The following is a 5,000-nucleotide window of genomic DNA, read 5'->3' as shown; positions in this document are numbered from 1 at the left end:
GACTGATGTCTCGCCAGGTAAATCCTCGGATAGCTAGGTAGTGTCAGGTTCCGATATCTTTTATGGTCTCTCGCGGCATGGTTGGTTTCGACCTGGCCTTTCATTAGAAGGGGCTAGCGTTCGATCCCAAGTATGAGGTAGAAATTTATTTATATTTGGACACGATATTGTTTTGATATTTATCCATATTGACTCATTAGGGGTAATTTGAATGAATTACTACCAATTGTGTCACGTGGTGGGCCGGGATATCGGGTAAAACTAGATGGTAAGAGACTGATGTCTGGCCAGGTAAATCCTCGGACAGCTAGGTAGTGTCAGGTTCCGATATCTTTTATGGTCTCTCGTGGCATGGTTGGTTTCGACCTGGCCTTTCATTAGAAGGGGCTAGCGTTCGATCCCAAGTATGAGGTAGAAATTTATTTCTATTTGAACACGATATTGTGTTGATATTTATCCATATTGACTCATTAGGGGTAATTTGAATGAATTACTACCAATTGTGTCACGTTGTGGGCCGGGATATCGGGTAAAACTCGCTGGTAAGAGACTGATGTCTCGCCAGGTAAATCCTCGGACAGCTAGGTAGTGACAGGTTCCGATATCTTTTATGGTCTCTCGTGGCATGGTTGGTTTCGACCTGGCCTTTCATTAGAAAGGGGTTAGCGTTCGATCCCAAGTATGAGGTAGAAATTTATTTCTATTTGAACACGATATTGTGTTAATATTTATCCATATTGACTCATTAGGGGTAATTTGAATGAACTACTACCAATTGTGTCACGTGGTGGGCCGGGATATCGGGTAAAACTCGCTGGTAAGAGACTGATGTCTCGCCAAGTAAATCCTCTGACAGCTAGGTAGTGTCAGGTTCCGATATCTTTTATGGTCTCTCGTGGCATGGTTGGTTTCGACCTGGCCTTTCATTAGAAGGGGCTAGCGTTCGATCCCAAGTATGAGGTAGATATTTATTTCTATTTGAACACGATATTGTTTTGATATTTATCCATATTGACTCATTAGGGGTAATTTGAATGAATTACTACCAATTGTGTCACGTGGTGGGCCGGCATATAGGGTAAAACTCGATGGTAAGAGACTGATGTCTAGCCAGGTAAATCCTAGGACAGCTAGGTAGTGTCAGGTTCCGATATATTTTATGGTCTCCTGTGGCATTTTTGGTTTCGACCTGGCCTTTCGTTAGAAGGGGCTAGCGTTCGATTCCAAGTATGAGGTAGAAATTAATTTCTATTTGAACATGATATTGTGTTGATATTTATCCACATTGACTCATTAGGGATAATTTGAATGAATTACTACCAATTCACGTGGTGGCCGGGATATCGGGTAAAACTCGCTGGTAAGAGACTGATGTCTCACCAGGTAAATCCTCGGACAGCTAGGTAGTGTCAGGTTCCGATATCTTTTATGGTGTCTCGTGGCATTGTTGGTTTCGACTTGGCCTTTCATTAGAAGGGGCTAGTGTTCGATCCCAAGTATGAGGTAGAAATTTATTTCTATTTGAACACGATATTGTGTTGATATTTATCCATATTGACTCATTAGGGGTAATTTGAATGAATTACTACCAATTGTGCCACGTGGTGGGCTGGGATTTCGGGTAAAACTCGCTGGTGAGAGACTGATGTCTCGCCAGGTAAATCCTCGGACAGCTAGGTAGTGTCAGGTTCCGATATCTTTTATGGTCTCTTGTGGCATGGTTGTTTTCGACCTGGCCTTTCATTAGAAGGGGCTAGCGTTCGATCCCGAGTATGAGGTAGAAATTTATTTCTATTTGAACACGATATTGTTTTGATATTTATCCATATTGACTCATTAGGGGTAATTTGAATGAATTACTACCAATTGTGTCACGTGGTGGGCCGGGATATCGGGTGAAACTAGAGACTGATATCTCGCCAGGCAAATCCTCGGACAGCTAGGTAGTGTCAGGTTCCGATATCTTTTATGGTCTCTTGTGGCATGGTTGGTTTCGACCTGGCCTTTCATTAGAAGGGGCTAGCGTTCGATCCCAAGTATGAGGTAGAAATTTATTTCTATTTGAACACGATATTGTGTTGATATTTATCCATATTGACTCATTAAGGGTAATTTGAATGAATTACTACCAATTGTGTCACGTGGTGGGCCGGGATATCGGGTAAAACTCGCTGGTAAGAGACTGATGTCTCGCCAGGTAAATCCTCTGACAGCTAGGTAGTGACAGGTTCCGATATCTTTTATGGTCTCTCGTGACATGGCTCGTTTCGACCTGGCCTTTCATTAGAAGGGGCTAGCGTTCGATGCCAAGTATGAGGTAGAAATTTATTTCTATTTGAACACGATATTGTGTTGATATTTATCCATATTGACTCATTAGGGGTAGTTTGAATGAATTACTACCAATTGTGTCACGTGGTGGGCCGGGATATCGGGTAAAACTCGATGGTAAGAGACTGATGTCTAGCCAGGTAAATCCTCGGACAGCTAGGTAGTGTCAGGTTCCGATATCTTTTATGGTCTCTCTTGGCATGGTTCGTTTCGACCTGGCCTTTCATTAGAAGGGGCTAGCGTTCGATCCCAAGTATGAGGTAGAAATTTATTTCTATTTGAACACGATATTGTGTTGATATTTATCCATATTGACTCATTAGGGGTAATTTGAATGAATTACTACCAATTCACGTGGTGGGCCAGGATATCGGGTATAACTCGCTGGTAAGAGACTGATGTCTCACCAGTTAAATCCTCGGACAGCTAGGTAGTGTCAGGTTCCGATATCTTTTATGGTCTCTCGTGTCATGGTTGGTTTCGATCTGGCCTTTCATTAGAAGGGGCTAGTGTTCGATCCCAAGTATGAGGTAGAAATTTATTTCTATATGAACACGATATTGTGTTGATATTTATCCATATTGACTCATTAGGGGTAATTTGAATGAATTACTACCAATTGTGTCACGTGGTGGGCCGGGATATCGGGTAAAACTCGCTGGTAAGAGACTGATGTCTCGCCAGGTAAATCCTCGGACAGCTAGGTAGTGTCAGGTTCCGATATCTTTTATGGTCTCTCGTGGCATGGTTGGTTTCGACCTGGCCTTTCATTAGAAGGGGCTAGCGTTCGATCCCAAGTATGAGGTAGAAATTTATTTCTATTTGAACACGATATTGTTTTGATATTTATCCATATTGACTCATTAGGGGTAATTTGAATGAATTACTACCAATTGTGTCACGTGGTGGGCCGGGATATTGGGTGAAACTCGATGGTGAGAGACTGATGTCTCGCCAGGTAAATCCTCGGACAGCTTGGTAATGTCATGTTCCTATATCTTTTATGGTCTCTCGTGGCATGGTTGGTTTCGACCTGGCCTTTCATTAGAAGGGGCTAGCGTTCGATCCCAAGTATGAGGTAGAAATTTATTTTTATTTGAACACGATATTGTGTTAATATTTATCCATATTAACTCATTAGGGGTAATTTGAATGAATTACTACCAATTGTGTCACGTGGTAGGCCGGGATATCGGGTAAAACTTGCTGGTAAGAGACTGATGTCTCGCCAGGTAAATCCTCAGAGAGCTGGGTAGTGACAGGTTCCGATATCTTTTATGGTCTCTCGTGGCATGGTTGGTTTCGACCTGGCCTTTCATTAGAAGGGGCTAGAGTTCGATCCCAAGTATGAGGTAAAAATTTATTTCTATTTGAACACGATATTGTGTTGATATTTATCCATATTGACTAATTAGGGGTAATTTGAATGAATTACTACCAATTGTGTCACGTGGTGGGCCGGGATATCGGGTAAAACTCGATGGTAAGAGACTGATGTCTCTCCAGGTAAATCCTCGGACAGCTTGGTAATGTCATGTTCCGATATCTTTTATGGTCTCTCGTGGCATGGTTGGTTTCGACCTGGCCTTTCATTAGAAGGGGCTAGCGTTCGATCCCAAGTATGAGGTAGAAATTTATTTTTATTTGAACACGATATTGTGTTAATATTTATCCATATTGACTCATTAGGGGTAATTTGAATGAATTACTACCAATTGTGTCACGTGGTGGGCCGGGATATCGGGTAAAACTCGCTGGTAAGAGACTGATGTCTCGCCAAGGTAAATCCTCGGATAGCTGGGTAGTGTCAGGTTCCGATATCTTTTATGATCTCTCGTGGCATGGTTGGTTTCGACCTGGCCTTTCATTAGAAGGGGCTAGCGTTTGATCCCAAGTATGAGGTAGAAATTTATATATAATTATATTTATATATATATATATATATATATATACATATATATATATATATATATATATATATATATATATATATATATATATATATATATATATATATTTAGGTAACACAGGATGTGGATAATTGCCTAATGTGTACATTAATCAGTCGGTGTACATAAAGTTTACAATATGTTAACATTAGTCCAATCTTTCCAGTTGTTTAAATTTTACAGCTCATTTTAACCAGATATGAATATGACTGCCTGATTTAAACATATATTATGGTTTAGTGTTGAAGTGGATATTAATCCAACATACAACCCACAGGTGGTTGCAACAGAAGGCAACAATGATAATGTAGAGATAATTTAAAGAATTTCACTTTTTCTGAATAAATACAAACATAATTCAATATAAGTAAAAAATAAATAAGTCAACAGATCTCAGGGTACAGTTGCGTCCAATAGGAAATTTTTGCATAATCTGGCCGGGTAAAAGCACAAGTTGCTTTTGAATTGTTTTGTTATTCAGCCGCATCTTTGTCATGTACAAAGAGTAGTACAATGACACTTGCTGTTTCTGTTCTAATCGATAGGTAGAGAGCAAGAACCACTTCAGACTTTATCAAGGGCTGTTTGATTGCACTTAAAAAAGCTGCCTTATATTTTAGTTCAAGAATTCACTCCGACAATTAATAGTGTATAGACCATCATATTTCTTGAGGATCACCACTAACAGATTTTTAGAATCTGCTACCCCACAATCGAATT

The sequence above is a fragment of the Palaemon carinicauda genome, chromosome 37 (genome assembly GCF_036898095.1).
Source record: "Palaemon carinicauda isolate YSFRI2023 chromosome 37, ASM3689809v2, whole genome shotgun sequence".
Taxonomy (NCBI): Eukaryota; Metazoa; Arthropoda; class Malacostraca; order Decapoda; family Palaemonidae; genus Palaemon; species Palaemon carinicauda.
The sequence above is the reverse complement of the archived record's forward strand: the minus strand, read 5'-3'. Positions refer to the sequence as shown.